Source organism: Amblyomma maculatum, unplaced genomic scaffold, assembly GCF_055883805.1.
Source record: "Amblyomma maculatum isolate TAMU_Amacu unplaced genomic scaffold, ASM5588380v1 scaffold_13, whole genome shotgun sequence".
NCBI classification, from domain to species: domain Eukaryota; kingdom Metazoa; phylum Arthropoda; class Arachnida; order Ixodida; family Ixodidae; genus Amblyomma; species Amblyomma maculatum.
The window spans coordinates 27,735,170-27,743,302 of NW_028146738.1; positions in this window are offsets into that span (position 1 = coordinate 27,735,170).

Sequence of the window (8,133 nt, forward strand, 5' to 3'; positions counted from 1 at the left end):
AGAGGTTGAGAGGTTTACCGGGTTGCCATCTGATTTCCTGACACAGCACGGAAGAAAGACGAAAAAAAAAGGACATTCTCGTTTATGTTCCCCAGGAGATAAGCCGCATGGAAAGGTCTAGGGCATAAATAGTGCCCACCCAATCAAATGGACAAATTGCCGATGCATTTAGAACAATATCTAATGCTAAGGAAGAAGATGCAAACCTTAACACATATTTTTCTAACCCTGGCAACCGTAGATCTATCTATGAATATATCAAAACCTAGGGGAATGGAGAATGAACTAATGTCTTGCCCTCCTTTTGTATATTATCACGCACAGTATCCCTTCCCTCCCCCTGAGGCAAAAAAGGTCAACTGGAATCCATATTCCAAGACCTTGATGCACAATTTCAAGCTCGCATTACCTCTCTTTTAATCTCATTAATTTTGGGCACTGACTTCACTGAAGAGTCTGTATCTGAATTAGTGTCTGCAGTTTTATGCCTGCGTTTTGCTGCCCCTGGTTTTGACAGAGTATGAGATGCCGGGCTGAATACATTAACGGAAGACTTCGCCCTGAACCTCTTAAGATCATGAACTGCATTCGAAAACATCTGGATCCCACATGATGTAAAACTGCGAAAATAATTTTATTGCTGAAGACTGAGGCAAATGGTTTGGTATCGACGTATTCGGCCTATTCCTCTAATTTCAAATGTAGGTAAGATTGTAGACGGGTAGTATACAGTTGTATAACGAATCATGTTCTGAGGCTTTAGCGAGCTGATATTGTTTTTCGACGCAGGTTTTCGACCTGTAGCACGCACATAGACTTGCAGAGCCGCATCAGTGCTGTTATGATGAAAAATGAGATATCAGCTCTAGTTACTTTAGATATCACAAATCTGTACGGCATCGTAGAATGCAGAATATTTCTTCATAAAATATCTGGTCTCCAACCTCATCTATAGTTCTTCTAGTAGATAAGAGAATCCTCTAGAGACATATCATTCTTCAGCTATAAAGGCACCTTGCATTCTAACACCTGCGCCAAGTGAAGAGCTACACCACAAGGCTCTCTCCTCCCTCTGTTATTGCTTGTATAAAGAACAAACCTTTATTACATTTAATATACTAATGCGTGCTAATCCTATTCACCCGGCCGTCAAAGTTTATAGGAACGCAAACAATTTCCTTTTTTGGCTTAAGCCAGCAAATAATCACAACCTATATGGTTTGTTCGAAGAGTGGCTATGGAAATGCTTTGGAAGTCTGGCTGTACAGCCTCAAGTTAGATTTAAATGTGAAGAAATGTGGGGAGGCGCCCTCATTTTACCACTGGCGTCACCTTTTAAAGTTAATTTTTCGTATCATTCGGCCCTAATCCCGCCGGTTACTTTTCTGAAAAACGCGGCCCACAGTTATATTGATGGACCCAAATTAGAAGCCTTGTGCTGAAAGGGTCAGTGAGGAGCAACAACAAAACATTACATGGATTCAATGCTGCTGAACCGAGTGTGGAGCGAAAGCTGTGGCGGCGGGCGACCGAACGTGCATCGAACAGAACAAGCGTACCGTTGGACGCATCAGATTTCACCGGCATTTTAGGTCGCGGTGAAGAAGGCGTTTAATACATCTAAATGTGGGGGACACTTAAACTCCGCCTTTAAGGGTATGACGCGATAGCGTTTGCTACCAGCCCGCATATGAAGCCCCGCTTTATTCAAGATGTATGAACGTGCTTAAGTAGCCTATAGGGGTAACATGAATACCAGGGTCCTGGCGGGCTTTTTTTGGCATAACCGTCCCATGTGAAACGAAAGACCCAAGTCTGCAGCTCCTGCCATGGTGCCATGGAGCCACGGTGCTTTACCGACGGCTTGAAAAGGTACTGTAGTGTAGCTTTCGCTGTAAAACACAGCATGCGTCGGACATTCTGCTCTTTTTATAAGCCCTATATATGGCCAATACTTAAATTCAGCTCCGTTTTCTTTTCTGGGGTCTAAGGATACAAGACTGAACCACTGTGGGTTTTGGAGCGGCGCGCTTTGCGCGTTTGCTCAGGTCTGCCAAGAACAGTGGCTAATGCTGTACTGTTATTGGAGGCGCGGATACCTAACCTAAATTCGCCGTTTCAGCTTCTTTACCATTACAAACGTTTTAAGGTATTTGGAGCCCGTTCCTGAATTGGCTAACCGCATATTTACACATAGCCCATCTCACTTATTTGATCTCATTGCCCTAGGAAAAAGCTACCTAAGGATGTATTCACCAATTCCCTGGGGTCGAAAATTTCTGCATCAATCAATTATTTAGTACAATTTAACCACCGGAGGCCTAATATTGTATACAGATTTTATGACACCCTCCCATATAATGCTGAGAGTTTGCGAATGTAATAAAAGGGCTGAGAGAGGAGTGTCTACACAATTTTGATAACCATATTGCCATTTTTAGAGATTCAGAATGAAATGCAGCTATTACAATATACGGCCGAGCTCTTGTCTGGAGGTATTTATTCTGGTCCCTAATTTTCTTGTTGAGTTTCTGGTCATTGATGTGACCTTAATAAAGATTACTTTCAATACGTCTAAGGTTCATATACATTCCCCGAGTGTTTCCCTCTTGGCAGAGCTAAAACATCAAAGGATATTCCCCTCAGCCGTTTCCTTCATTTTTTATTCCACATTGTTTTAAGGAGTAAGTTTTCACTGGGTCCCTTTCTACTGTGCCATTAGACCTAATGGGAGAGCAGATTGTTTTAGCACAGTTCACCTTTGTGGACGTATTGCCTCAAGCGTTCCAAATACTGTCAAATTTACTAAATCATGCTTTCAACAATTGAAGTGTCTCCGCTCCCTGAAGCATGAGCCACTTCTTGTTGCACCGGATTACCAACACCTGAAATGCAATGACCCAGGGTGGTGGTGTTGGGGGTGGTGGTAAAACGTTAATCTGCAACAGACACAGGACTAAACGACGACATGGAGTCCTTACCCGGGCGGCGTGTTCGGCCAGTCTGATTACATCTAGCTGAGTCTCAGGGTGAGCTCAAATGTAGTGTCCCAAACTTCTTCCGTTTTTGACGGTTCATTTATATTTTTTTCTTTCTTGACCCATCCGTATCATATGTACCAGATCCGCCTTATCCTGACGAAGTTGGCACCTACATAAGAATTGTTCCGGGTACCATCGAGTTAGGGTAGCTAGGTTCGGAAAAGTCCTTTATTGTAAGTGCCCCTGGAGTGTGCGGATGTGCAGTTCAAGGCAATGTCAAAAGGCCACTTGTATTATCAAGAGATTGGGTTTATCAAGAGATTGAACAAGGCAATGTTAGCAGTCCACTCGAATTCTTTATTCAACTCCATACCTGCACTTGCGCAAGCATGATGAAGACATCCTGGAGGTCACTCCGCATGATCATCAAGAGGGCGCTCGACCTCCCATCCCTATCTGCAATGCGAGGCTCCTTGCATTGGGGGTGGTGAATACCTATCGGGAGCTACGCGAAGCGCACCTCACTAATCAATACACGCGTCTTGCCCAGACCGTCTCCGGTCGTCGCCTTTTGGACCGGCTACATATACAACACTACCATCACATTTAGGAAAGGGTACGAGTGCCAAAGCTATGGAGAGGCGACCACCGTGTTGGACGCCTTCCTACCAAAATGGAAGAGAAGACCACAATGGACGGCGTCAGGCGTGGGCAAATGCCCTGCACCGCCATTATGGCTCTAAACACAATGTTTTCTATGTGGACGTTGCGGGCCCGCACCATTCCAAGGGAGGATGGTACACGGCTGCAGTCGTTCGCGAGGAAAGACAGGCGGATGGCCTCACTTTTAAGGCCCCAAGCGCAACCCACGCGGAGGAGGTAGCAATCGCCCTGGCTGCCTCCCACCCTCAATCTAAATTCATCCTATCGACTCGCGAGGGGCCTGTCGGAATTATGAGCTGGGCTGGATAACGCCTACAGCACAAAGAATACTTCGGAGAGCAGCTTGGGATCAGGATCCCCAGACCCGATTTCTCATTTGGACTCCAGGCCACCAGAGCCTACCCGGGAATGAGGCCGCGGCCCGCGCACTCACTAACCGGGCGTCCGGCGTAGACCCTACCGATCTGGACCAGGACACTTATCCTCTCTTAGCTTTTCAAGAAATCTGTGCGTATTACCGGGACTCGCACCGTCAGTACCAGGCTCCTCTCAAGAGGCTAGGGAAAGCGGGCGAAAGAATACTTCTTAGACTTCTTACCAACACTCTACTGTGCCCGGCAGTACTCAAACATTTCGACCCTTCCTTTTCTGGCCTCTGCCCTTTCTGTGCAGAGGTGGTTGACACCTTTCACATGGTCTAGGCATGCCAGCTAAATCCTTCTCTTTTACCCATAACCCCTTCCCCTACCCGAGAGGACTGGGAGGCGGCCCTGCTCGGCTTCCTGGATCTAGCGGCACAACAAGCGCTGGTCCAGCGAGCTCGTGTGGCGGCCCAGACCAACGGAGTCCCGGAATAAGGGACTCCATAAGGGAGCGGCCCACTAGGGGTGGCTCTCCAAGCAATCTCTCCTTTTGTAATAAATGCTTTCCACCACCACCACTTGTATTATCAGGAGATTGAACACAAGCAGCTGGAAAAATATTCGAAACAGCGATTGTCTAAGGAATGTACAGTGCTCAGATAAATTTTCCTAGCAAAGCAGAGTTAAAGAATAGGGTTGGAAATGTTGGGTATGTTGAGTTCTCTGTATTTATGTGCATAAATTTATTTAAACTCCTTTGTTCATCAAAATGTTGTTATTTATCACCTGGGCTAGGAGCTCAGAGGCGGGTCAGTTTTCTGAGAGATGGGGCAATCAGTGAATATAAGGCTAAATAGACATCGGGCAGACTGAGCCAAACGCCTTCCTGAAGCAGTTTCGTCACATTTCTATGAGAAAGACCGTACGTTAGGAGAAATGATATTTGGATATTTATTCTCTAGTCATGTTTTAGATCTTCAAATGACAGAAAATATAGGGAGGCATATCTAATCCAAAAATTTAGAAAACTGGAACCAACAGGAATAATAATCCCGAAATGCACAAAAAAACGGCTAAACATATTCGCTCTGCGCCGTAACTAGTCGAGAAAACAATACCAATATAGCCTTCATTCTACAAATCGTTCACAGCTCGTGTGCACTGTAACGCCCCTGCGCTATATCGTAAGGTTCATATATTTTTTCTGAACATGTTTCCTTTTTATCACTTTCTACAATAGTTTTTCTTTTCCTTTTCTGCAGACAACGTCAGAATCAGCAGGTACGGTTCATTCGATTTGTTATTAATGTGTTTCTTTGTACTTCTACCCTTGTTTCGGCATGTGTTTTGTAGGTATTCTTTTTGCAACAGCATTCTTTATCAGGACCGTTGGAATGCCTGCCCCTTTTGAGAATTGCGTGTCAGCATCGAACCTGCTTAGGGGCCTACTCATCATTCACCCCGCGTTGTAGTTTTTGATGCTGCCGCTTTTGATTTTCTTTTTCAGGCGACGCGATACTGATTCCAGGCTCTGAACTTCATTCCGAAGAGACATTCTTTCCTTTCTTGCCCTACTTCTTTCTACCCTATCCTCATCCTTTCCGGCTCCATGACTTTTCTTCTTCGGAAGCAAAAGCGTATTGAAAACGCCGCCAGTGATCATCGTGCTGCCCAAACGAAGACAAGTCCATCTGTCGAAACGATGGTTCGGCTTGCAAACTGAGGCTCCCCTCACCCTGGTTCAGTGCTCTTTCATACTGTGTAGACATCATCTTTCTCTTCTACTACTCTAGTACTACATTCGCGGCGAGATCAGCATAGCGGTGGCGCCACCGTCGATCGGCAGCCGGAGGCGCTCGCAGACACGCACGCGGCGTAGGTCTCCTTGCAAGTTTACGGCGGGTCGTTGGCGAATAAAATGTGCCTTCTCCAATGCATTAGGGGTGTACTGTTTAGTATGTTCCTATATTGCAGAAAAAAAGCTGTGGAGATGGCCAATGCTGCGGAACAGAAGCGCTGCTTAACCAAAGGAAGCCCACCCATCCGCCAGCCTTTTAGACTTACTGTTTGTAAGCTCTTTGCGCTTTACCACGCTCATGGGCCAGATATATTTGCTGTATACCTCTTTCGTAATGATAGCTTTGTTTTTTTGTGTGTCACTTTTTCAATAGAGTACGCGCCTTATACGAGTGCAAGAGAGGCAAATTTGGTGTAAAGCCCACGCGGATGCAATGTTCGTGCTCTGGCATGCAGTACTTTTGAAGGAATCCAGACACCGCCTGCTTCATTATATCGAACTTGACTGAAGGATTAAACTATTTAAATACAGCACTGACAGCGTACTGCGTGGTCGGTTGTCATAGAGTGAGTGCACGTCAACTCTGGCTAGACAATCCGGCACAAGTATTTCCCCAAAAAATGAGGTTACGCCGACACTGTATACAGGAAATCTCGTCGCGTAGGAAAGCTGACTGATCTCGTGTAGAGCGCTGAGTGCATTCAGTTTACCTCGCTCACAAAGAGGAATTCTTCTTGCGGCCACTTTCGAAGAATCTGGTAGTGTACCACTCCGCCCATGGCTAAAAGAGTTCCTGAAACCGCGGAAATATGAGGACTGCTGATGTGTGTGATGTTGATAAATGGTAAATTAAAAGTGTAACAATTTTTTTAAAATGCCTATAAATCTCACTTTGTGAGAGCAGTTTAACACATTGACAAAATTTAGGATGATTTTCAACAACGTCAAAGTGCAAGCAATGAATAGGTCGCTGCGATGACGTCGCTAAAAGCAGCACATGGGTGCTCTCATGTTCTGACAAGAAATCTTGAGGCTGATGATTTCTTTGTCATTGTAATTGTTGAGCAGTGACTCAATGTTATTTGGAGCAAAATATTAGGGTTACTTTGAAAAAAAAAGTGCCGGATATAAAACTGTCCCGAAAGAAAGATTCTTCGTCTTATGATGAGACTATAAAGATGTTTTATTCCCGAACTAAACACTGATAGTTAAGCTGTTATGAAGCTATATTTTGCTTCTCTTGTCAGAAAGAACGAGTTTGCTCGGGAGACAGCTGTTGCGCTTATGCAAAATGGCATTTTAACGAGCTGCTTGTGAAGTACAGCTAGAAGCAATATAAAAGGCAACATGGCAGCGCGTGTCCCCCCCGAATTCAAATACGCTGTCGCTAACAGATGATAAGAATCAGTGTTAAAGTGGCATCCAAAGTAAGCTTGATCGGCTCCTCTTTCCCATTTTTCACTTGTGTATGGTACCGCTTTTCAAAGCGCGGAGGTCATGCCCTCCGGTGTTGCTTTTCATATTGCTTCTAGCTGTACATTGTCCTAAGTATATGATGTACTATTATTTTAACAGTTGGGTGATTGGAAGATATATTTCTTAAACATTCGAGAATACCTCTTACGCAAAACTTGCTCACTGTTCCTGTTCCGGATGCGCAAAACCTTTCAATAGCAAAACAAAATGCTTATTGGTTTAATGCACCAAAACGACATCGGCAATGATGAATGATGTAGCAGCGGGCTGCGGTGTCGTTCACCATATGACGTTATTTAACCTGCACTCAAATCCCACAGCAGGGGAGCGCCTTACAAAATGGCCGCGATTCAACACCATTTCGCAAACTCAGTAGTCGAGCTCCTTACCACTAAGCCACCCTGACGGAGGTTAAACAGCAAACGAATAGCAATAAAAAATGAAACAACAAAGAAAAAGGCACTTTAACAAATTGATCGTGCATACAGAAGACACACAGTGGCCTGTTCAAACTGAGTTCTGCTATCAGCAGCCTGCCATCGCATGCTTCAGTAGCTGTGGTATTCTAAAGCGAAACGACAATCCCGTCATTTCTGAGCGTTTGCATTAAGTTGTCTTGACGGCAGCGACCTGTTGTGCTTTGACACGCCGCCTAACGACAGAATTTCTTCGTTTTAGACATCATGCGTCCTTTAATTAAAGAGCTGAATACCGACTGATGATTTCCTTATATATCCAGCATGACATACTCGACAGGGGCAAGCATTTTTTTTATCTTTCTTTTATTGTAAACGCGGGATGATAGCTTGTTCACGTTTACTTTCCAAGAGGCAGATAGGTAAGAAAACGCGTG